This window comes from Fringilla coelebs (genome assembly GCF_963513975.1).
Source record: "Fringilla coelebs genome assembly, chromosome: 3".
NCBI classification, from domain to species: Eukaryota; Metazoa; Chordata; class Aves; order Passeriformes; family Fringillidae; genus Fringilla; species Fringilla coelebs.
Window position 1 is genome coordinate 32,119,900 of NC_140030.1, and position 26,665 is coordinate 32,146,564.

Sequence of the window (26,665 nt, forward strand, 5' to 3'; positions counted from 1 at the left end):
ATCAAAGGGAAGCTGATGTTACAAACCACAGTTTTGAAACAGTAAGAGTGAGACAACAGCCATTTTACTTACCTCTCACCACCATAGTTTTGAAGTAAATCCATTCTAATTTACTCAATAATGCCTGCTGAAAGATGAGATGAAAGATGTCTGTTTTCTAGGCTCCAGTCTGGTTAAGGGAGGGTGTAATCGGCAAGGTGATTGGTCTCGCAGCTGTGGTCTCTTGTAGTTATCTGACAGCCTTCATTTTGCTTGTTTTTAACAAATTTGCATTTGGAGTTGTGCAGCCCTGTGGTTACAGAAGGAAACTGGGTAATGTACACCATTCCTTAGGGAGTCTTCATTCAGTTTTGAGAGTAATTGCTAGCCACAACCTAGATTCACACAGCTAGCCCGTTTCTTTGCTAGTGTATATTTTCCCATTTGTTTGTTTGTTTTTCCCTTAGGTTTTTTTTTTTTTTCCTGTGAGATTCATAGTTGATGTACCTGGGGGAGAGTAAGCTGTGCTATTTGCAATGCATGGTGCTTAAAAGATAGATAAACTACATTCATACATGAGTATATATGAACAGAAGATTATCTGGATTTAAAAGTATCCAGTTTCTAGTAAATGAGACAAACTTAACTCTCTAGAGTTCTTTGGGATATGACTTTACCCAAACAAACATGAGGTAAGTAATTCAGCAGAGGCAGGAAAGAAAATTATTGCAATTTTTAAAATAAAATATTCTTGTATATCTGCAGCAATAGGCCTGAAAGTACAGTATAAATAGGTGGTTTATTTTAATAGAATAGTCAAATCCACATCATACATCTGTCCATTTGCACAGGGTCATAGTTACAGATAATACTTTTAAGTATCTATCACCACTTTCAGGACCAGGTTCTCTTTTACTGTAAGCTGACTGGATAAGGGTAACGGGAAGCAGACTAGTTTGACTCAGCTGAGTATTTATTCCCCATAAACTGTGAGAATCCACTTAGAGGAAAAACATCGTGCTCCAGCCAGCCTGAGCTTCCTGCCTGCAGAGTCTGTGTAGACTCTGGCCTTAACATCAGAGATTAAAGCATGTTACATATCTTCAGTGGTATACCTTAGGGAAATTTGTCAACTATTTACACAAAACTGTATCTGTTTAGAACTGTATTCTAAGTTTAGGAACTTAGTTTACTTTTGCACATATACTGATGTTAACTACATATACTATAACTGAAGATACCAATGTCATTTCACAGCAGTAGTTTGCAAACTGTTAGCAAACCTACCCCATTGTCTTCCAGATGTTTAAAACAAGCTCTGTGACAGTGCCTGTTTACATCAGGCTTCTCCTTCCTAACTTAAATTTTGAAAAACTAGCCTCTTTTCCTTATCTTTATGTGTATGTTAGAAATGCAGTGGTAGCCTGAACAGGGACATTATTATACATTGGACCAAACCTATGACATTAATTATAGGAAGTCGCAGGAATTCCTTTGTTTGGAATTTCAAGTTTTTAGGATCTGAAGATTTAGGATCATAGAATGGTTTGGGTTGTAAGGCACCTTAAAGATCATCTGGTTCCAACCTGGCTGTTGTGCACAAGGACACCTCCCACTAGACCAAGTGGGGCTAAGACCCACTAGACCAAGACTAGCTCAGAGACCCATCCAACCTGGCCTTGATGAATGTGCTGTTTATGTAGCAGACTGAAAATAATAATTATTTTAGTTCTAGAGAGCTTCATATTTGCATGTTCAGGCCAGGAAATTTATTTCATACTATACATGGCAGATAGTGTGTCAATTCTGTATTACAAAAAAGTCAGGACAGGCTAACCGCAAAAGAGCACTATTACAAGATAGCGCGTTTCTCACAGAAAATGGCACTAAATAGGTCATAAATTGTACTGGAATGCAAACAAATGGAGTATGCTTTTTACTTAAAGGATCCTCAGTCCTGAAACTTAAACTGCTTTGTAAACAATATTGTAGTAATATCTCCATGTTACAAAAGGGCATTGAAAGGCCGTGAGAAGTTGCGCAGCTTCCTCCCATCCTGTAAAACCACTGAGATTTCTAGACTTCAAACAAAATTTGTACTGCAAATGAATGTTTAGGTTCCAGAATCAAGAAGACATTTTTAAGCAAATGTCTGTAACAATGTGTTGAATGTGTTTGTATGGAGAGCTTATAATGCAATATTTAGTTAAAAAGTCATATGGCTTTTAAAATTGTTTTCCTTCTGTGGAAACCAGGTCTTTGTTTTCCAAGGACAGTGTTCTGTGGATGAATTTATTACCTCATCTTTGGCTCTACACCTTACTGTACCATCTTTTTGTGAGTTTTTCATTCTGCTTTGTTATTCTCCATCTTTCATACATGGTTAATGAACTTGAATGCTGTATAGTTAGCCTGATTTTTAGTTTGCTTTCTCACTTGCATCCGTGTGTCCACATAGTTTCTTGAAATTTTTTCTAGGCTAGTAAGATGCTAGGTGGGGTGAACTTGGCTTTGCTCTTATTCAGTCAGAGTTGCTCTGTATCATTATCTCCATATTGCAAGTTAACTGTTAGGGAAAGACATTAAAAGCATTTTAGTTTAACAAAGTTAAGCTACTCTAAACTGCTAAAATTCTTGCTCATGAATAATACAAATCATATAGCTCATAGTTGTTTTTACTGTGAAATTTTAAGTTCCTTTACAGACTTAACATCTGTTGCAAGAAGTGGTATCTGAAGAAAGTGTGATCACAGAAGTGGGCTAAATTACAACTCCTTATACTGTCTAAAAATTTTTGGATGCTTTCTACCTTCTTAGTGCTTATGTTTGTCTTGCTTAATGTGTGTTTTGCATTGTGCACACTTTGGTTTTTCTGACTTCCATTGTCAGTATATGATGGTCACTCCTAGAACTAATGCCACAGTTCTCATTTTTGTTTCTCCATAAGCAGTCATAGTGTGTTGTCATTTTCCTGCTTACCTAGATGAAAACATGTGAGGGGAGAACTTGTTCTGGTGGTTTTTACAGATTTTACCCAATCATCACTTGTCCCTTGCCATTTTCCTTCCTTCCAAACCCCTGATGAGATCCCTTGTAAACTGGTTCTTCTCCCAGTCTCTCCTGGCTCTTACATCTGTTAATCTTTTATCATGTCTCTAAGCTCTGTTCTTCTATCTACACTCCAGAAAAAAGGCCACTGCTATCTTTTTCCCTCTATGATCCTGTATTGCCAACTTCATCAGCAGAGAAGCTGAGGAAGTATGTGCTGGATGAGCAGACAGTGAGATGTATTAAGGGCTGAATATCTGAACCTGGAGGTGTGATCCATGGTGCAGTATCTAGTTGGAGGCTGGTAACAAACTGACCAGAGGAATGGACCCAAACCAAAGCAGAAAATGTTTTCTCTGAGCATCAAGAGACACTTTTTTACCCTGAAGGTGACCAAGCACTGGCATGGGTTGCCCCAGAGACTGTGGAATCTCCATCCTTGGAGATACTCAGAAGCTGTCTGGACATGGTCCTGGGCAGCTGGCTCTAAGGGTCCCTGTTTGAGCAGGGGATTGAACCAGGTAATCTCCAGAGGTCCCTTCCAACCCCATCCACTCTATGATTCTGTGAGTTTGCTCTGAGTTCCTGTACTTGGTGTGACAAACCTGGCTGATGCTGCAGAGGAAATACCAGGCAGTGCTGCTGCAGGGGTGCTGCAGTTCCAGGTGTGCTGTTCTGAGAATGAAGCTACAGGAGTCAAGGCCAGCCCACATCTGATGCTCATCAGAAGTTCACATGTTCATCTGGTTGCATTTCCAGACTGTTGGCAAAAGGCACAGCACTGGCATAAAACACAAATTGCTTGCCAAATTTAAAACTATGCTACAAGTCTCTGGGCAACTTTATTAGAAAGTATAAACCATGTTACTGTTCTTTTAACTGTGTAAGAAGAAGCATTTTAGCTAGCATTCAATTTGCAGCAAATACCTGATTTGGAAAGGCTTAAACTGGGCAGCCAAAGGTTAGTGAAGGTATTATAAGCAACTGAAAGCAAAATGCAACAGGTTTGGATACCTTCTATTTTTCTGGAATAATTTGAGTAGCAGTGCAATTCCTAGAACTGTTTGTGAACAGATAGGGGATTCAGATTATTAGCACATTTAGTAACTGAGTCAGAACTGGACAATTTGGCACTCTCTGGGCCAAATAAGCATGCCAGGAGAGAACGTCATGCTACAGTGAGTGTTTAACTTCTCAGTGAAGTTTGCCTTTTCTTGCACTTAAAGTCCTGCCACAAGGGGTTGAAGAGCTGGTGGTGGAATTTAAGTGTGTCTGTCAAACCCAGCTCAAGGGCTACTCACCACCTGAAAAGCACTCAGGGTGAGGGTCAAGATAATCTAGTTATCCAACATATGGGAAGGGTATGGGGAAGCAACTTGAGTCTGTCTGTGCTTTTGGTACCATTCAAGCACATGTGTAACTGCGCTGCAAAGGAACAGAGAGAGCTGAAAAAATGTGCTGCTTTGGCAGGCTATTTTTCTGGCAAAAGAGTATTATTCCTTCATACAGTAATCAGGGGTCCCCCAGCAAGGTTGTTACGTGGTTTGCCCAGATGGATAGCATCAACAGAGTTCACATCTTTGAGAGTGGATTTATTCAACAAGCAATGTAAATTAAACCCTCTCTGTTCTGTATAATAACCCTACAGTGATAAGTGAAGGCTAGACAGAAGGGTGGTGCCTGCAAGAGCTTTGCATTCCTACCTTAGCAGCACTAGCAAGCTTCCTTTTCAGCGTTTTTCTCATGCACATTTTTTCTTTTCTTGCTTCTTAGAGAGCTACAGCTGGACCCCCGTATTTTGTGAATTAGGTTATTGCCAGACCTCCTCTGTTCCCTGCCCAAAGGTGTGTTAGAATTTCAAGGGGCTTACTTATTCCTCTTAATCTTTTCGTTTCCAAGGCTAGCTGAAAAACTAAAGTTAAAAATGCCTGAAAGGAACAGTCTGAAATGGGATGGAAAAAAAGTCCTTAAGGTATGTTTAACAGGCCATAATTGTTCAGGAACATACTAGATGAACAGTGGCTTTTACAGAAAGATTTACAAATTAGTTAATAATCCCACAGAATTCCCTTTGCTAAGAAGTGTGAGAAGCTCTCAGTAACCTGATCTCAGTACTGAATCCCTACTGAAGTTAACTGCAGGTGAGTAGCCCCTGCTCCATGAAGGAAGGACAGCCTTATTCCTGACATCTACAGGTCACCTATTTACTGCAGGCTGCTTTTGTTTTTCAGATGAACTTGTGGTTATTTTATTGGCAGCTGCTGTTCATCACTGAAAAGGAATTCCATGTAGGTGATCACAGAGTGCATCGAGGGGGAGTGGGGGCAGGAAGCTAAAATTAAAAGAAGCCAACTCTGTAGTAATTGCTGTTGTGTGTTATCTGAGTGGCTTTTCCCTGGTTCTCTTTCCTACACTAGAGCTCCTCCCTGTCCTCCAGATGATGTATCTAAACCAGTGGGGCCCATTCTCCTTTTAAATATGCATGAGAGTGGGCCCATGATATCTTTGCCAAAGAGAAGCTTCGGCAGAAACAAAAGAAAATTCTTTCCCCAGAGACATGGGGCGTGTTCTACCAGGAATGGAATCCATCTGTCTTCAAACACTGGGATGGCTCCAGGAATATTGTCCAGCTACGCTGGGGTACTGTAATCTCATTTTCCTGTCCTCACCATTTGTGTTTATAGAAAGAATTCACTCACAAAAGTAAAACAAAAAACAGTGGACTTCTGAAGGATTGCAAACTCATATGTCAGGGATTCTCCTTACCTCCTTTCATGCTATTATTTATGCAAGCCTTGTTCTCTGCAACTACCCACAATTCAAAATAATCTATTTGCTTAATTGAATTATCCTTTAAGGAGAGGAAATTGAAAAATGGGGCCAGTCCAAGAGACTTACTCTCAGTCAAAAAACAGCTTCAGAAACCAGTCACACATTGCTAGGGGTGAAAATGCAAAACCATCGATCTTCCTAAACTAACATGTTGTCAAAGAAAAAACTACTCACAAATTGAAATGAAGCAGGAAGACTTTAAATAGGAACTCTTACCTTAAAATATAATGTCTAAAATTTTTTGTAACTTGTATGAAGCTGTTGAAATACAGAAGGCCTATGGAAAAGTTAGAATATTAAAAAATATTCAGGTGTAGTCAAAATAGATATTTATGTAAACTCTGCCAGAAAGAGGGGGGGGGGGGGGGGGGGGAAGGATCTTTTCACTACTTTTTTTACTCAAAATTGGAGAATTATGTATGTGCACATAACATTAAGTAAAAGGGAGCAGATAAAATAAGACTTACACATTTATTTCAGTAAATAATTTACATGATAAGGAAATGAATGCTGCTTATCTAGTGTAAGCCTGCTTGGAAAGAAACCAAAGATTGATCCTGGAAGGAACGTCATCTACTACTGCTAAAATCCCAGCAAATTTTCTTGTTCTTTCTCTGAACATAAGCTGCTCAACCTTGAGCCAAGTTAGAAAGGTTCTTTTGCAAATGTATGAACAAGCTATTCTTTATCCAGACAAATAATAGATAAATTGTGCTGGCAGCTTCAGTAGCCACATTTGCAAACCCTGCATGGGTAAGTCCAAAACTGTTCTATAACCAGTGACTTTAGTTTTTATCAGAAACTGACTGTAAAACTATAAAATAATTTTTGGGGACTATTTAAGTGCTAAACCAGAACACTCAGCTGTTAGGAAATGCCAAGAGTTGCTGCTGGCAAGCTGTGAGGTGTTTTACCATGACCACATTACACAGATACAGTGTCATTACATCACATATGTGCACTTAGAGTATGCCAACAAAACAGTGTAAAGGAAATGAACTTCTGACCTCACATTAAATCATCAGCTATGACTTAAGTCAGTGCCCATGGACATTTTTACAGGCAGAACTTTACCCATTACATGTGATGTGTAAAACAGTTGTAGCTATGTGGAATCCACAGGGAAAGCTAGCTAATATCAACATGATGCAAACACAAGCATTCCACCTGGAGAGATGCATACAGTTAAGGCTAGGCTTGAAATCAATGTCAAACCAGATTTTTGCAATCCATCTCTCATCATAAAGCGTGAGGAGAGAAACTGAGCAGTCATGATACTAAACACTTAAGAACAACCCTCTCAGGAGTGAAAGTTTTAATGCAAGCATAAGAGCCTTTACCTTTTCCAATGTATATTGAATAGTCTAAAGTCTGATCCACTGAGTTATACACAAGAATTCACTTTCATTGAAATTTAGGTAGGACATCGTATAATATTCTTTGAAATGAAAACACATGTTATATCCTCTCAGGGTTTTCTGAGAAATCACCTGCAGTCCTTTACCTGCCCATCCTTTTCAACTGCCATTCATCAAAGCCAGGCTGGATGGGGCTTTGAGCAACCTGGTCAAGCAGGTGTCTCTGCCCAAGGCAGTGGGGCTGGAACTAGATGATCTGTAAGGTCCCTTCCAACCCAAATCATTCCATGATTCTATGAACACAAATGTAATACCCTCTCAGGGTTTTCTGAGAAATCATCCAGGATCCTTTACCTGTCCATTCTTCCAGACTACCATTCAACAGCTCTGACAAAATATGGCTGTTCCTACAATAACACATATTTTTAAAAAATACATGGCAAATGCTGTTTACTACCCATAACAACCTGGATTCATATTAAAATGTTCCATTTTAATATCTGGGTGAATGAAGACACCTTGGACATCTGAAATACCGTCAGCTCTTTGCAGCAGGCCTACAAGAGGTTCATGTGAATGTCAAATGTCAAAATGTCATGCTGCCTTGTATTGTTGATCTTTCTGCCTTTGGAATGCTTGTGGAATTCCTGGTAGGCCATCCAGAACGTGGAGTTTGCACATTGAAGATGGTGCTTTTATAGCTCTGGTTCCTCACAAGAGACCCTCTTGCTGCAGTGTGTACTGTGTGAGCCTGCCCTGAGTTCCAGCAGTGCTGACACGCCACCTCTGTGTGCTACACTTGGCAGTGGAGGCTTCTCCACTGCTGTTTGCCCTGCCTGGTGCACCGAGGTGTGGGAGGAACAGGGTGATGCTAAAGGCACTCTGCCCTCCCTCCCTCCCAGCCTCAAACTGCATCTGCTCCTTATACAGCTATTAGACAAAGACTGCTTGGCAGCTCCAACCCATCCACACTGTTCCTGGTGTTCTGAAAGGTCCCTGTTGGACTGAAATTACAGGGGTTCATCCCATTTTCCTAGGAATGAAACTGGAAATGCTCCTTACATACAGGCAATGGGTACAGTAAAACATGTTTTGCCTTATTTTCTCTTTCCGCTTTCCCCCAGTCTTTGCTTAGGTTGAAGTTCTTGCACTCTGATTTCACTTGTGAGTCTTCCTGTATTTTCCCTGAAGATTCACAGAACAGATGTTGCTGTGTCTTGGGTTATTTTTAAATTTCCCAGGGAGAAAAGAGGGAAGAAAGTAGAGACATGCTTCTTCTGAGTAGGGAGAGGCACGTCAGAGCGTAAGATAGTGCTCAGCACTGCTTGGATTGTTTAGACTGGAAGTATTTTGTTGATGATTTCCTGACATTATATCCTGTTTTGCTAACAGAGGTGGTTTTAGCCAGTCACCAAATTTACATTTTCATTTACTTGTCCATTCACTTCTTTTTTCCCCAGATAACAGTTATCCTTATCTCTCTTTTACAAATAAAAGTAAGGCTGACTGTACAAAGTACTGAAAGGTAATGCCAAAGACAAGCTTCCATGCTCTAGAAGTTAGACAATGTTTTGATTTTCCAAATTGTCAAACATTCTAAATTATGCCAAGTGAAGATGCAACCATCAAATTCACCTTGCCACTTTGCAGGCAAGTGGAATGTTTTAAAGACCAAAACAAGTCCACAGCACATTTCAGGAGTTGTAGGAATGTTAATCTGGACACAGGATTGAACTCCACCCGTGCTCTGCCCAGGATGCAGGATTACTCATGCACCTAATGCGCTGCCATTTTCCTTCCATGTGTACACACACTCTGATCCTTGACAGAACCCCCTGAGTTTCTCTAGGTTCCCCCCAAAGGAGCCCCTGGGATTTCTCTTTATCCTCTAAAAGAGGCCAAGGCATTGTTATGACAATCATATCTAATGGGCAATTATGGCTTGAAGAAATTTATGTAAATTATTTATGAATTACTGGCTGTACCCACAATGTCCCTGGTGTTGTCCAAACACTCAAAAAGGATGTCGTGAAATATACGCTGCTTAAAGAAAGGTAGCTAGGGCTGCAAAATCAAGGAAAACACAAGATTTTCAAGTATTAACTGGTTTGTTTCCTTTTGTCAGCAAAAGACGTATGAACGAACCATCAGGTGGAGAACAAGGAGGGTTTGCATGCACAGTTGGGGTCATAGTGCTGCTCGTGTACTGTTGTGGGGAGAGAGGCACGGTGCTATGGGAAAGCTGACAAACCAGCTGGCGACGCCAGGAATGAATCGTGGTAAAGCCAAGGGACAGGGAGGCGACGCAGAGCTGCGGCATGGGAGGGGTGGCTGTGAGCAGCCCCAGCGGTGTGACACCCTGGCTGAGCATGATGCAATGCCGCCCGGTCTGCCCGAGTCCCAGCAGCGCAGCAGCCACAGGGATGAAGGGCAGGGCGAGGCACATGCCAGGGCAATCCCGCAGAGCCCAGGCCGGCCCTGCGCTGCCTCCAGGAGCTACAGGGGCACAGGCTGGGGCAGGCCACGCTGCTCTGACATCCAGCAGCGGCTGCGACCATCGCTGCTCCCAGCCCTGTAACATCCGCCAAGGCAGGACCCTGGGGACACGGCAGGGACAGCACAGGGCCAGGGCGAGCCTGGGAGAGGGGCCGGGCTGAAACAGCCTCTGACTTCCAAGGTTTGTGCAGCAGGAGAGCCGCCACCTGCTCGGCGCCTTTCTTTGTGGGGCCATGGTCAGTAAAGACAAAGACAGCTCCCAAAATGACCCTTTATGTAACCGCGTCGGTAAAAAATAAAGGAAGAGACCCAACTCACACAAAACAGCCACGGGCCAGCCCCTCAGCGCCACCCCTACCGTGGGGGGCGCGGGCTGTGGGCTCGGTGCGCGGGGCCGGGGCTCCGGGCCAGGCAGCCCCAGCGCGGGGAGAAGGCCGGGCCGGCCTGCCCGGCCGCCACCGCCCCGCCGGCGCTGCCCCCGCCCCCGGCCGGCCCTGTGGCGGTGACGTCCCGGGCCGGGCCGGGCCGTGCCGGGCGGCGGGGGCGGCGCAGAGCAGCGCAGCGGCGGCAGCAGCGGCAGCGGCAGCAACAGGGCTGGCAGCGAGCGGGGCGCCGAGCGCAGCAGCACCACCTCCATCAGCAGGTAAGGACGCGGCCTCCCGGCCTCCGCCGCCCCCTCCTACCCCCGGCGGGAGGCGCCGGCCCTCCGGCCCGGTCGGGGCGCTGCCCCTCGGCTGCCCCCGCCGCCCCTCTCGCCCGGGCAGGTGCGATCGGGGCGGGCGAGGCGAGGGCCGGGCCCTCGGCGGGGGAGCGCCCCGGCCAGCGCACCGCGGGACCGACCTGCCGGAGCCGGAGCTCAGAATCCCTCTGGACTCTGCTTTACTTCCTTAAATTAACTGTCATGGAAATTCTTTCCTTTGTGGGCTTGACTGGGTTTTTTTAGTATCATCCTCTGTGAAATTCCATCCCTGCGGAGTTACAGCTGAGCTCCCCTCCTTGCTTCAGAAACATTTCTGTGGCGGTGGGATTATCCTTGTAAAAGAAAATAAAATTTGCATAGCCTTTACTGGCCGGACACAGTACGACTGGTAGTTCAGTGGAAAAACATCTTCTGGAGTATTTCTGCTTGAAGTACTTTTGCAGGCTGCGGTTTGGAGAGCAGCGTGTGTCACTGTGATGTACAACTAAAAACCAATACCCCATTCCTGTAACTTGCATCCATTACTGAATAGGAAAGCTTAAAAGGGTTCTTCTCCTTAATGGTGGAGAATACGACTTGCAGTGCAGCAAATACTCTGCTGGTGCTTGTCTAATACTCTCTCTCAGGCTCTCAGGTTCTGAACTAGTAAATGCCACCAAGGCCTGTAGGATGGAGGTAGCTGAACGAATAGTTGGCAGGTTCTGTAAAGGGATGGTTGGTATCTGTTGTTCCAGCGAACACTTCTGGCTGCCAGCCCTGTTTTACAAAGGTGCAGAGAAGTAGCATGTCGCGACTTGTGCCCTGTGGTGCTCCCGGAGGGAACGGACCTTTGAGGCGACCTAATTCCTTACAGTTCAGTGGGCATCGCCGGGCGGCGGGGCGGCCTATGGACTGCGTTCACAGCCATCCGAGTACAAAGGTTGGCCCCGGGACTGAGCCTTCCTCCTGCTGCAAGTGTGACAGATTAACAGGGTGGAGATGAACTCCTGAGTTAAATGTCATCTGCGCTTTTTAACTTTGTTTTTTAGTGAAAAAAAGAAGCCTAACAAAAATAGAAATATTTTAATTTTTGAAATGGTAATTTTGAAAACTTAAAAGTATAAGCAAATGTCTTGCAGTATTTGTTTAAATACAATAAAACTGCTAACACACAAGTTAACTCTTATATGTATGGTTTATAAAATAACTGCAAAAGAAAGATGTCAGTATTGTTAAGGTGGGAGAATAAATATCAATTATCAGAGCACAAGTTCCAAACCTTTGTGATGTTGCTTTTAATAACGTAGAAATTAAGAGATAGCTTGACAGTATTTTTAGTGGATGGGTTTTTAATGTGTCTCAGTTAATAAACTATTTAGTGGAGGCACAGTTATGCCTTTGATTGTAAAACTATAAAGCCAGCAATGCAAACGTAAAGGCAGTAAACTTTTCTGCGAGGCTGAATAGTTTTCTGAATTAAAATCATGTCAGTATTACTTTGCAGAAATTCTAAGTTGAACTAATTTCACCACCCTCATTTTTTCTAGTCAGAGGGGGCATTCCTCTATAATCTGCGCTAAGTACTGTGTCCTTCAGCCTCCGGCATTGCCATGTGCCTTTGTTTTGATAATGGGTCAGTATTTTGACCCATTAACAATAATGTTCTCATAAGGGAGGTGAAATAGTGCTTCCTTGTGCCTGGTCTGGGAGGGTGGAGAAAGCTTTGTGACCCAATCTAATCTTTGTATTTTTGTGGTATTTGATAACACTGGTCTGAGGAAAGATTTCAGGTTTTAGAAATTTTGGCAGTCTTATGAGTGATGTGGCAAAGTTGAGTAGGGACTAACTTTTTATCAGAACAAAATGTGAAAGCATACGATTAAGCTGGCAGGTTCAAAATGAACAAAAGGGGTGTGGTTTTGGTTTTGACCAAATGTGTGGTTAGTTAAGCTTTGGAAATCCTTTCTGAAGCATGTGGATATTGAAAGTTTACAGGGACTTGAAAAGCAGCTGGACAAATCAATGGAAGAAAAACCCACTAAGGCTGACTTGTGCAGAATACCTGAAGTAGCTCAGGGGGTCACCAAGCTGAGCTCAGAGCTGGGACAATAGACAGGGAAAGTACTGTCAATCATTTATCACATTTTTATATTAATTTCAGGCATTGACATAGTGCAGACAACAGACCTGCCATCTGACCCAGTAGGGCTGCTCTTAGGAAAATTGTTCAACGAAGTTTTTGAGAACAGCTGAACCAAAGGGACCAGGTATAGAGATAACTCTAAGTGATAATTCTCAGGAAATGATTATGAGTCACCATCAAACATCAGTTTAAGTGGCGCTGGGGGCAGTTCTGGCACCTTTGTACTTGTTGACATGGATATCTTTGATCAACAGAACTAGCACAAAATATGAAGGAGACTGAGTAGGGCTTTCAGACTGTGTTTTTGATGCTCTGCTTTGGAGGATAGGAGGTTTCTGATAAGTTTGAAGGCAGTATTTGAGTCCAAGGTACTATTTTCAGGAAGAAGATCCCATAATGCAGATGGGTAAAGTCGACTTGGCAGCAGCACCATGGAAGCAGATCTGAGGGTTTTGTGGGATCACAAGAAGCACAGGCATGCAGCACTGTTGAAGTTCAGCATTTAGCTTTTCGTACTAGTGCAGCTTAAGTTACTAGAATAATGTGTCCACTTTTGGCCACAGCCTGCCAAGGAAGATAAATTCAAATGTGTCCATCTACCAGAAGTGGTCACCAAGGCTTAGGCAGGTTTTGGAAAACAGATCTGCAGAGAATATTCGTGTTTGGAAAGTGTGTTTCACAAAGCTAGACAAGCTCATTTCCAGCAGAAAGAGATGAGATGAGGGAACAGGAAGATGCTAGAGTATTAAAATTAGTGAGAAGTGGTTTGTGTTCTTCTGTCAGTGACTGTATCAAAAAAGATGAAACTAGTTTGCACCAAAGACTTGATGAAGTTCTTAAAATCTGTTATGCCTTAGGGAAAACTGAAAGAAAGTAAGGTTGTGCAATCTCATTTCTGCAAAGGTTTTTGAAAGTCAAATAGTATTTGTGTTAAGGATATATTAAAAACACTCCTCAAAACTCTTTTACTTGTCCTCATGCAGGGGCTTGAGCTTGATGATTTCTTCAGGTGCCATCTGTATTCAAGCTTGAGTTTACGTGGAAAAATGTAATTTCAGTCCTCAAAAGATAAAGAGTTTCTCTGATAAAGTCCTATATTCTTTCAGTTGCTGGTCATCTCATGTTACAGCTTAAGGCATTTGGTTTTAAAATAATTAGTGTTGAGGCAAACTACTGCATTTGACAGCAAAATGTTGTGGTTTAGGAGTATAGCCTGTAATACTGTAGGAAATGTAGGTGTACAACCATACTGTCATTTAAACCAGGAAAATCAGAGGGATAAAACCTGAGGTATTCATCATCTACTCTAGAATATACTGCGTGTGGCCCATAACTTGTGTGACAGCATCTTTGGGTCTGAAACACTTTCCAAAAAGACTTTCAAAAGACCTAACTTCAAATAAAATTGCCATTTATTGTATGTCTCTCATTTTGTATCCACTTTTTAAAGTATAAGGAGGCATTTTAAAATGGCAACATTTTAACATAGCTTGCTATCTATTTAAGTTTCTACTTTGTTATTTCTTGGAATGACTGACTGTTGTTAGTTTGTAGTAAATACTAGTGGCAGTGACTTGTGTTTCTGAAGTATTGATAGATACTGTATCAATATAAAGAACACAGAAAATTGTATGTTTTGAACTGATGGCTGTGGATGAATCCTCCCCTCCCCTCCCCCCCCCCACCCCCCCAAAAAAACCCCAACAAAACCAGCAGTTTTTCAAAGCTGAATGAGAGGCATCAGCAGCCTTCATGATTTTTACTAAGGCTCTGATGTCAAGAAAAGGACAGATAAATCCAAGGGCACTGGTAGACTGTAATAATGACTATATAAATTTAATATATGTATTTTATTGGGGAAAGAATGCCAAAGCTGTCTTTTGACAAGTGACCATCTCAGACTACCTATTAAAAAACCCCTGATTTATCCAAAGCAAGTTCTTGTTTTGTTGTTGTTGAGCTGTGTGCAGAAACAGAGCAGAGGGTGATGAGGCTGGGGAGGGCTGGTCTGTTTGGTCCTGCCGCTGTGCCATAGTGCTGCAGCTCCAAGGCAAAGCCTGTTGCCATCTGTGGACAGCGTAGCCTGGCCTTGGAAAGGTGGTTTGGGACTCCTTGGTGCACCTACACATCCTAACTTCTTCCTGCTGCAAAGGGAGTTGCAGGCAGGTGACGTTTAACCAGCAGATACAGCACTGGCTACTGCTCCTGTAGGCATGTGTAAGATCTGTGAGCTAAATTGCAGCTACTGTCAGCAGCAGGGCATGCATGAACGCTTGGTTAAGTGTGGGTTGGTGTCTGGCTGCTGTGGCTGCCAGTCATACCCGGGCATTGTGTCACTCCTGAAGCACTTCTGTCAAGCCAAGGGACCTTCCTTGTACGGTGAATGCTTCTTCTTCCTCTTCAAGTGTGTGGATAAAGGGCAGTTTCTGCTTGCTCCAGGGAACAAGAGATGGATGAGGCATCTGGAATTAAACTTCACTTTTTGTACGCACAGCTTGCAGCACTGCTGCTGTGCAGAATGTGGCCAGTCTCCAAACTGGGATTGGGCCCTGGCAGTGCTGAATGGAGGTGCCATGAGCACTACCAGAACTGGGGTGGCCACATCCATATGTGCATCCTTTAGGGCTTGATCTACTCTCAGAGAAATTAAAGAGAAATTCTCAGTCTAGAGCTGAAAGTCTGAATGAACCCTGGTTTTGTAAATGTTCAACAGAAGGCCTTATTTATCATAAAATAATTTTTCTTTTTTTTTTTAAAGCAGCATCTCTTAAGAGAGCTTGCTAAATTCATTTTGCAAAGGTAGTTAAACAGAAAAATTAAGAGTATTATTTACATAGTGGATAATTGTTTCATGAGCTAATTTGTTTTCCTCCTAATTGACAAGACTTAGTGAGCAGATTTGAAATTTGTGGAGGGAAAAAAAAAGAGAAGTAGAGAATTAACCAAAGCCAGTTGTTCACAAAAATATCTTCAATATTAGCAAGATCTCTGTCTGTATTTCACAAAAATATCAGCAACCTTCTGAATTATATCTAAATGTTTCTATGGATCCTTCAGGCCTGAGCTGAAGCCACAGAAAATATTGTTGATTTTGATTTTTGCATTTTGAGCAAGTTCAGATTTGTATGGTCCAGAGCCCTGTCCCTGTCATCTGCTATAGTGTCTTTGTTGCCATGCACTGAGCAAGGTTTTGATCATGTCAGCTGCATTCTCAGTGTTCCAGATCCAAAGGAGCCCAGCTATAAGGTGATACTGCAGTAGCCATGTTTAGGAAGAAGCTGTCTGTAGGAGGACAGCATGTCCTTCTCCAGTCCTTAGGTGTGCTCTGTGCAGGAGGTCATGCCCGTGGTGAGCTGACCCCTTCCAAGTTCACATCTGTGCTTTGCTCTTTCCTGATTTCTTCAAGTGCAGTCCATCACAGCTGCTCTACAGTTTTGTTGCTCTATTTGACAGCAATAAAACTCTTTCACCAAGTCCTCTGTGCCAAAGACAGTTTTGCTGTATCTCCTTTTGCTGTGTTGGGGTGAGCGCTGTATGCAGGCACACCAAACCTGCTTATTGTGGCACTCTGCTTGTTTGAGGGGAGGCATTGGAGAGTTTTGGGGGAGGATGCTCTGTAGCTGCTCATCCAATTCAAGGTTTAGCCATGTGCAGTAAGTTTTTGTGATGTTGGCCTTGCTTATGTACTGCAAAGTTTCCAGGACAGGCAGCAGAGCATTCAGGAATGAAGAATCTGACAAACATTTTTGATGACTTCAATTTTAACAATTCTGTTGGGTTGCAGTTTTGTAAGCAGTTGGGCTGAGGTAATTGACTGCTGGACCCTGAAAGGAAAAAATCCTAATGGCTGCATCTTCTTGCCCTTTCCAGTAGTGTGGATGGTCATGGGGCTCCTTCACACCCCAGTGCAAATGCCTGGCTCTGCAGAAAGCAACAAATCCCATCACCTTCCTCTTTTCCATATCTGTGCTACAGAAGTAGAGCAGCAGAGAGGAGGGGAGGCAGATGAGGTGTGATAAGTCATTGTCATTCAGCTCACCCTCTCTCAGGAAGCCACAAACTATTTTACAGTCTCTTAGACCCGTGTAATCTGCATTGCCTCTACCAAAAGTTAGACAAATTCCTCCAGAGCCTTTGCAGAGAGAAATAGAGACATAAAATCTATACATAGGAAAATTTAATAGAATCATAGAATTATGGAAGGATCTGGATCGGAAAAGACCCTAAAGATGAGCTAGTTCCAATACCCTGCTGTGGGCAGGGACAGCCGGGCAGAGTCACATACAAGGACAGAGTCATAGAGTAGGATGGGAGAGGATTGTAAAAGATCATGGATTTCAAAGGGCCCTAGGATAATATGGACTTTTATTACTGTGTAAAGATAAAAACACTTGGGTTTAGTGCATGTTTTAGGGGTGAGAATGAGTTTATTTTGTATTTTGTGGTTTTTTTTGTTGTTGTTTTTTTTTGTTGTTTTTGTTTTGTTTTGTTTTTTTTGTCAGTTTTGTTTCTTCTTTTTGTTACCTGAGATCCTTTACAAAGATAGGAAAACTGGTGATATCTTTGTCTCATTTTCTAGGCTCCTACAGTGTTATTTTCTTCAGTGTTTGCCGATTGCTTTAAAGCCCTGGCAGTGTTCATGCAGACAGCCTTTATGGCAGATGCTTGTGTACACAAATGGCATTCTGCAGTGGCTTCTATCTCTCTGCTGTACAGCAAGGAGTGTTACTTACGTGGACATGCTGGGAATGATGCTGTTTCTCCTTCTCTCATACTTGTTGCCTTGCTTTTCAATGAGTGTACTGCTGGGCCTGTCAGTCCTCCTCTTCCAATTTTTTTCCAAAATAGAGCCTCTAATGGTTTTTACAGATTTTGGCAGCTGATCTTCTTTTGGCTGTGGTTAAGAGCATTGCTTCAAATTTCAAAGTTCTTGGGAAACAGGAGAGGTGAGCTGTCATAATTGTGTTGAATTGGGGTTGTTGGGAACAAAGCACTCCTGTTTCTTCTGTACACGTGCAGTTTTGCAGATGGTGGGATGATCTCTGTCTTCAGTTGTCATCCCATTAAAGTACTCTTGCATCTTCTCAAACATCTGAAATTAATCTTGGATTATTTGAACCTTGAGATAGTGTTTGGTTCACTGCATGAATGTCCTCTATTAAATTTTTTTCTCTTTGGGTGTTTGGACATGCACTATGGAGTTTTGAAAAAGTCTTACATGTACTTTTTTAGATCATTTATGCAAGAACAAATTTTAAGCTTTGTTTAGGGGAAGGATGTTTTTTGAAATACCTTTTATGTAATATTCTGATGGTAATCTGAAACAAATTTTAGATCTTGTTTTATGTTTTGCTATAAAGTTCTATATCCTTTCAGAGGAAAAAGATTATTTCTTACTAACCCAGGGAGAGGAATGTTAGCCATGAAGTTTCTTAGCCTTTTATCATGCTGTACAAGTCATGTCTTGCTCAAAAGGTCAACACCCACAGAACATGTTTTTTTACAGTTCAGTGGTCTAAGTAGCTGCTTTTCTTGTGGCTGTAGGAAGCTTTCCTATTATCAATGAACATGCAGTCTTTTGATGATATGACATCTGATGCTATGGCTATTTCTGGGTTCTGTGCTAAATCATATAAATTCAACACCAAAGCAGCAATGACAAAAATAAATAATGTGTTGACCATATACTCTTACAGATTATTCTTTCAGTTTAAATCCTTGCAGCTTTTCCCAGTTTTGTATACATGTATGTATTTTTCTGAAATATTGCATCAGATTTGTTTTAACTTAGAAATAAAAATAGTTTATTTTAGCAGCTGTTGGAATTTAGCTTCTTTGTTTCTGTTGCCACAGAGTTCTGTGTCTGTTCACACAGTAGTCAGCCTAGCAAGGGTTATAATATATAAAGTTGGTTCATAGACTTTCTGGTTTTTTAAATTGCCCTTTGCAGCTTCTATTACAGTCTGGGATCAGTTACTGATCTCTTTAGAAAGAGTTTGGGGTTTGGGATTTTTTTTAATGCCTTAAAAAAGTGCAGTTATATTATTTCCTGATATTTTGTTTGTTTGTTTTTGCTTAATAAAAGCTTGGGATTTTGAGTGAGTAATAAGTACAGACTGCTTGAGTACATAGGATGGAAGTGGGAATTTATATGGTTTAAAAAAAAGCCAAACAGCTGTTTGAGATGAGTTGTTTTAGTATTAATCCTGGTCTCTTTACAAATCCCTTTGGGAGAGAAGAGGGCAGACAAAAGGCACTTCATGTCACTGGCATGTTTACTGAGTGACTCTGCTGCTTTAGCCCAAGGGAGGAGGTGGAAGCAGGGGAACGGGAAACTACTGGGAAGAGGAAGAGCATTTTGAGGTGAGCTACTTCTTAAGATACATGTGAAGGCTGAAGGGTGGTGCCAAAGTGGGAAAGTCTGAGGAGCTGGGAGGACCAAAGGGACCCCAGCAAGAGGAAATACTTGAAGACTGTAGTAGAAGAAAAATGCTGTTTTGACTGCTTTTGTGCAAAACAGGTTAGCATCAGGGGCTGCCCTTCCTACTGTGCCTGGGCAGGACTTTGAAGCCTTGTTTTCCTCATCAAATGTAAGATGCTGCCTGATCCCTGTACATGTCCAGGCACTGACCTTGGGTGTGCCTGCTGTGGGTGTAAGACCACGAGTCCTTGCAATTTGGGCTAAGTATTTCACCCCAAGACAGGTAAAGTTTTTGGAGTGACATCTGAAGGTGTGCTAAGGTGTGGTTAGTGGTAATTAATGAAAGCTAATTGGCTTATGTTTTTCTAGCACTCAGCATGTTCTCTCTAGCAGCCTCTCGTTTCCATTGGTCATCTTGTTGGAAATGTGCAAGTAGATTTTAGGGGTTCAAGACAGGAGCCTTCTCAAAAGGAGCTGTTACCTCCTCCACTGTACATACTTAAGGGAGAAATTTGAGTGGGCAAGCTGTAGCTGTGCGTGAGGCTATGGCTATGGCTTTGTTTTGTTAAGTTTGATTAGCTGCTTAATTTTAAATTCAGGGCCTAATTTTGTGTGGAACATTTTATAGGCAGGCAAACCCACAAAACTCTTAACAAGTCATCTCCAGTCTGACAATGAAGGAGGTGCATCTGTGTGAGGACTTTCTTCCCAAGTGTTTAATTTTATTTTGTTTCAGACCTTTGTGTAAGGAAAAGCTGTGTAACTTGCACACATGTAAACACAGAGGAGAACTGAGTTGAATCTAAAGTAATGGCCATCTTTTAAGAAAAAGCAATTTTATGTCGTGAAAAATTAGCCTAGTAATATTAGCAAGCATTTGAACAGTGTTTGCTGATTGGTGAGAATGCTGTTTATTTTTGAAGCTTGTGTTTTAGCAGATTTCAAGTTACTACTGTTGAAAAACAAGGATGGTTTTTTCCTTTTTTTCTGACAAGTCACTTCCCTGAAGCATCTCCTGCAAATGTTTGGACTATGCTGTATTTTTAACATGAGCTAAAAGCTTGTACTAATATGTAGGGAAGTAAAGGCACTATTGTGCCTTCTCTATTATTATACTCCTGTTCAAGGTCTTTGCATCTGTTTCAATACTACCAGAGGAAAATGCAGGAGGATATGAAGGATTTTTAAAAATCTTCACTTACTGAGGAGAATTTCCCCTTTTTCAGGTAGCAGGCTGTCTTCCAAGGGCTTCCACCCAGCTGGGACAGGAATGGCATGGTGTTGAGCTTGGGTGCTGCAGGCTATAGCAAGTAATGGGATGCAGACCCTGGTTCAGTGATAGCTGATATCACCTCTGCACTGTTGAATGTAATGGCAGTCAAATTTTGACCCAGATGCATATGATAGCATTCATTTGGAGTTCAGTGGAGTGTAGAACATAATGAATGCTGCAGTGGATGTTGTTAGCATGTCACCTGGATTGGCTTCCTGGGTTGCATCGTGTCTTGCCCGTCATTCATCTGCCTGGATCACTCTGGTGCAATCTGGATCCTTGCTGGTGCTTCATGTGCTGATATTTGTTGATGGCTTCACAATGTGTCTCCCTCTGGATCAGACTTCCTTTTTCAAGATCAGCTTCTGCCCCTAAAGAATCTCTGTGTAAGTTATTCCCAGGACACATGCCTTTTTTTTTTTTTCATTTATGTTACTCTACTTCCAGGATATCCTGTCTTTTGTTTCACAACTTGCTGGCAATGGGAAGGATTTGCATGGCGTCAATCCTACAGATGAGCATGCAGCTTTGCAGGCTCTTTGTCGACTGCCTGTACCAAATCAGATTGCAAATGGAGTTTGTACAATCGAGCAAGTAAAACTGGCTGCATCTGTGTGGTTTTCTGAGGATGAAAGAGATGCTGGCTTTTGCTTTGCTTATCAGCCAGGCTGGGTGTCTAGTCAAAAAGGGTAGTGGAGAGATGCAGGGCAGAACATCTGGTAGAAGCAGAATTTGAAGATTGGGAAGAGAGTTTAATAAAAATCTGTGTTTTCTTCTTTGTTTTCTACCTTCCCTGGTGGAGAACAACCAGTGTCATACCAGTTAGCGCTGGATTGGGAATGGGTGTAATTACTTGAAAGCTGTCAACCTACAGTTAACCCTGCTCATCAGGCTGAGGTTTGGCGAGTGATGTGGAGGACACATTTGCTGCAGGGAACATTCCTGTCATGGCAAGCTTTGCTCATGTGTGCCCAGCACTGCCTGGGAAGCCCTCCAGTAGAACGTGCTGCCTCTCCATGCGAGTCAGCAGGAAGGAATATTTTGTGTTGTTGCAGGCTATTGTGAGTTGCTGCACTGCTGGGGACTCCTTTGGCTTTTCACAGTGGTCCTTGCGCCAGATCATAACGTGCTGAGCTTGTTCTGGTCAGCAAAGCCCCTTGTCACCATGCCAAGAGCACCCTCACAAAGAAAGCCCTATGCCTTTTACCTCCTAAATGAATCCTAATGTGGATTCACCACAATCCTGGATCAAAGTAGCACTCAGTCTTCCTGTTTTGAAAAAACGGAAGTGGGGAGAATACTGTTGCTTTGAGATGAAGATCTGCTTTTCAGGCTAATTTTAGGCGCAGCTTAATGTGTAAGGAGGAGGCAGTTTAGAGCAGAAGGGCTCGACAAGGGGGCATCCAAAATTATGAATGCTGGTGTTGAGCAGGGTGGTGTAGGCAGAAGCAGGCACATGGGGAAGCATGATCTGGAGCAGTGGCTGCTGAGCCAGGTGCATGCTGGATAGGGGAGGCTGAGCAGATGTGATTGACCTTCCAGGCAGAGCCTTGCTGGCTGGGCTCAGAGGCTCCCAGGGCAGGATTAGCACAGCTCCACTTGCAAAATGGGCAGCTGTGATGTCCCCCAAAACAAATGGCAGTCCAGAGCATTACAAGGAGGTTTTTAGATTACAGTTTTAACTCTAAATGAGAGTTTCTTTCTAGAAACTTTTTTTTAAAGGTATTTTGAGGCTGGGAGAAAAGATAAACCAAGGGATATCAAAGGGGAGAAGCCAAAAATCAAAGAAGATGAAAATCATTCACCACAATAAAAGCCTATCTTTAATTCCACTGCTACAATACAAGAGCAGGTCAGGCAAAAAAATCAGTTCTGTCCTATACCTCCCTGATGCTTTTCAGTATAAATCTAGTTCAAGAAAACTTTAGTGATAAAAGTTACAGGAAGGTTGCTGTAGTTATTAGAGCACTTCCTGGGTGGCTCAGCCTTCATCTCTGAAGCCACACCTGTTGTATTAGGATTTCCTATGCTGTTATGTCTGTTATGCTGGACACGTTCCCAAAATTCTGTCAAAAGCTTCTGGATCAAAGGAGGATCATCCCACAGCACAGGCTGCTGAATGCATCAAGAAATTAGGTAACTACAGCATCCAGTAAAACTTGAATGAGTTTTATAGAGTGGAAGCTGAAAAAGCAAATGCTTTTTTTATAACCTTTGAAATATAATTGTGTTTCTCTCTTGTAATTGAATGTCAGCAACTTTTGCTAACTTGTCACTTCCAAAAAAAAAGTGATATTTTTATTTTAGGAAATTTAGATTTGTATTCTTCACAGGTCATAACACTGGGAAGTTGGCCAGCATGTTTCACCCTTGTGTCTGAAGGCAGCATAGAAACTGGACGTGCAGGCATTTGAGAAGGCATTTGATTAATCTTGTTTCCTTTATTGTTCCCAAGTTATTAGAGTTATTCAAGAAGCATGCATTTTTTTTTTGAAGTTGGAGTAAGCCGTAATAGCCAGCAAGTTCTTTTCATTAATCACCCAAGTAAAGCAGAAACTCTGGAAGCTGTGAAATTCCTCTGAACAGAACCTTGGTATCAAAATGCAATGGTCTGTATTTTTTTTTTATTTATTAATAGAAATAGTTTTATTATGTATTTTATTTATTAATAGAAATAATAAGAGAATTCTTCAGACTTAGTGTTCTTCAGTCAATAAAAGGAAGCACATACCTCCCTGTAATTGAAGACAGGTGTGCTATTGTGGAAGGTTGAACAGGACTCTTTGTAAAGAGGGGTGGAGTCTCCATTAAGTGGTGTGATGGGTACTGATTCATATGTTGATGCATTTTGCAAAATAGGTCTGTTGGTTGGTTGTGTTTTGGCTTTTTCTTTAGTTCAGTGGGTTGAAAGTTGTATCATTGGGCTGCTCTGTACTCCATTTTACTCTTTTTAAATTCAGTTGTTCTTGAGTTCTTGCCTCAAGACTTCATGTAGGTCACTGGGAGGAGGCTGAACCCCACGTGATTGTTGCTGTCCCAGCACCAAAGGAACTGGAGTTTTCTGGGTTCCTGAGGAAGTGCCTGACTTCTAATAATCCTCCAGGATCTTCATCGTACTTACATTCTACACAATTGTTTCTTTTACACTGTTTTGAATTTTTTCTAAGATGACCTTAGAAGATCTCTAATCATATGATGACGTGAAAAAACTGTACTTAAAAGCTTTTAGTTTTTTAGTTGCCATGAATAATTCAAACCCAGAAACTCATCCCCAAGGAGGATTTTTACTCTAGAAATCTATTTGGAGTTTATGGTTAACTTCCCCCTGCCCATCCAAGATGGCTCAGGTCATTCAACCATGTGAATAAATATCCATCATGAAAGCAGATTTCAAACCTTTCTATTTGCAAGGAGGAATTTGAATTAATCATATCTACCTTTTGTGTTGAATTCCTGATCACTGTAGCTTAAGCTCCCATGGAGCTCAAATTTTGGGTGAAAGAAAAGATATGGGGAAAAAAAAAATCTATCTGAAATAAAGAAAAATATTTGCTGGAATATAGGAAGTGCTGAAGACTTCCAGACTGGAGTTCTAAATAGAATGCTTGAGTGAAATTGGCTTGTTGTACTGTAGACCACAGGTCCAGGAAGCTGAAGAAGATGCTTTGTAAAGCCTTGAGAAGGGGAGCAACAGGTTGTCTTGTTGTGGGTCCACTGATTTTAAGTTTTGCATGACCTCACAGTCTTCCCTTCAACAGTCTCTTCTGCATTGTATTCCTCATCTTTTAAAAACTAGTTAAATATAAGTTTTCCATGAAAAAAAATCAGGGAGTGTTTTGTGGTTTGCTATTTTGTAATCAGCAGGGTGAGGGTCTTGCTTGTAATCAGGAAGATGTCAATTAAATGTTTTTAACCTGAGGACTATGCATGTGACTTTTTGAACTGCTTCCTAGGCTTTTTGATTGACATCATTAGCATTTCTGAGTCCATGAAATATCTGTAAATGCTGAAACCAGCCAGGAATCTGGCTGGTTCTCAAGTGTTTTTGTCAGAAGGCATTAGTACTTACCTTTGGCTGTGTCTGTGTGTATACTAAAAAAACCCAAAGAAGTTACTTGGCAGACTAGGTGTGACAACTTGTAAATCAGAGAAATATTAAACTAGAAAGGAAAAAAAATAGTCTTAATTTAAAATCTGTGTTAGTGGTTAAAAGTAATTCTTCAAAACATTTTCAAAATTGTGTTTAAAATAGTTTCTGTTTCTAGTTTATGTGGTCTCTGTTTCCATTGGGTGTGGATTACAGTTTTTTCTGCTAGATTGAAGTGTTCTGTAGTTTGTTTTCCATGTAAATATTACATGTACTTAACCTGTCTTTACATGACCCTTACTATTTTTTTATTTGGCAAACAGTTGTTTAAAACCAGATGGAAATTTTGTGTGGCTGGTACTGAGCATTTAGAGGAAAGTTGTGCAAGGAGATGTCTTGCCTTGATCTTGGAAAAACAAAGGGACATGCCTTTGAGGTTATAAATTAGTAATAATATATCTTCAGTGTGAAGAATTTTGAAACTATTGATTTAGATGGTTCTAGAATTGGAGGAAGGCTTTAAACATGCTGCTTTTGATCACAGAAGGTGTTAGAATTAAAAGAAAAAATATAAGAAGATTTAAATATCTTTGAAGCATGCTTAAGAACTATTTCACGTTATCCTCTTCTCTAATTGATTAACTGGATAATAGGTTTAAATGTACCAAATAACAAAACCCCTGGATTTCATAGCAACTGATCTGAAATGATCTAATTAAGTTTGGGTTTTCCTCTTGAGTCACCTGGGTGAATCCTAATGATTTATAGCAGGTTGCATTAAATTGGGTTGTACCCGTTTCTTGGAAATAGTGTTGAGAAAATTAGAAATTTATTCAAGAATATAAATCAGATAAAAGTACTGAGTGGAAGTGTCTGTTTTATGCTTTCTGGTCCTCCTCACTCATATCCAATCCATTTGATTACCTTTCTTGATGGTTTTGATATTGAGTGTATTGACAGCCTGTGGTAAATGTAGACATGTAGGTGAGACATGGTTTGAACCTGTGATGTCAGTTTTGCTCATTAAAAAATCATTTAATCTTTTTGATTTCTGTGCCCCCTGAAATTTCTGCTGAGCACCATTCTGCTGAATTTCAGTAATAAATTTCATATGTGTGGGGTCTTTAAAATATTACTTTTTCTTAATCTCCTCTTCAGGGGCTGCCAAACCAGCGGTTATTTTTAACTGTTCTAGAGGAGTGTTATTTAAATCCTAAATTTTATATGGGCCATATCTCTGTGATCTACAAAAAGTGCCCTACTTGAACGGTTGAGAAAGACAATGAATGTGAACCATGACATTTCCTTGACATGAAATAGCTCAAGTAAACTTTGGTAGTAAGTTCCAGAAGATTTGCTAATGGAAATTCTGTTACATTTTCCTTTTGTTCCCTTTATGTTGCACAAACACAAGAACAAAGGATACAGTTGTTTGGTAAATACTATATGTACATTCTTCTTTTTGAAATGGTAAAAAATTTGTATTTATTTTCTCATGATCAAAGTCATGATTTTCTAGATTGGCCTTGAATATCTGAAGTCCGGTTGTGTCCAAATAATTCAGGCCATGCTTGTATGCATTTTAAACTTATTTTACTTTTTTTTTCTTTTTCTTTTTTGATTTTTTTAATCCTTTGTAGATAATATCAGTTGGGAAGATAAGAATGCTTGCTGAACAAAATTTTCTAAGCTGTGGGAAAAAACTTTGTGTTTGGGAAGGTCTGAGTTTTAAACCTGAATCGTGAAAATATGCTTAATGTTTTGGATATGACTGTATTGCTGTATCAAATATTTTGCTTTTAATGAAGGGAAACTTTTATGTCTACACAAGGATTGTATGTCCCTTGAGTCTGCCTGTAATTCAAAGTTCATGCAGACTTTGTTTATTTTTAACACAGAATCATAGAATGGTTTGGGTTGGAAGGAACCTTAAACTCCATGGCCCCTGCCATGGGCAGGGACACATTTTGCTAGACTAGGTTGTTCAAAGCCACACTTTCAGGATGGGGCATCCACAAGTTCTCTGGGCAACCTCTTTTGGCACCTCTCCACCCTCTTGGTAAAGAATTGCTTAGAAGTACAGACCATACATGTTGGCAGAGATATTTTTCTGCTCTTGCTGGGACTTGTATTGCCTGTGTTGGGAAGAAGGACACCAAGAAATGGGAAATGTGACTCTTGTCCTGGTTACCTCTTGTCCTGGCAGAGGGATGAGAGAGCTTTACTTGGGCTTTTTTTTTTGGTGATGGTATCTGTGGTTTTGTGGGGAAGAGTTGACATTGCACCAGTCTTGTATTTGGGAGCTATAAGCTTCTGTGTGTGAGCCTTTTGCACTCCCCTTGAGAGTAT

General features: G+C 41.4%; 1 protein-coding gene across 6 annotated transcripts in view; it reads left to right on the forward strand.

Moving 5' to 3' along the window:
- Positions 1 to 10,257: 10,257 nt before the first annotated feature.
- Positions 10,258 to 26,665, forward strand: part of MYO6 (myosin VI) — a 101,438-nt gene continuing 85,030 nt past the window's right edge. For all 6 annotated transcript variants that reach the window (XR_014616087.1, XM_084203727.1, XM_084203728.1 and 3 more), the window contains exon 1: positions 10,258 to 10,356. The gene's annotated coding sequence lies outside the window, so the exon portion shown is untranslated. The remainder of the gene's footprint in view (positions 10,357 to 26,665) is intronic.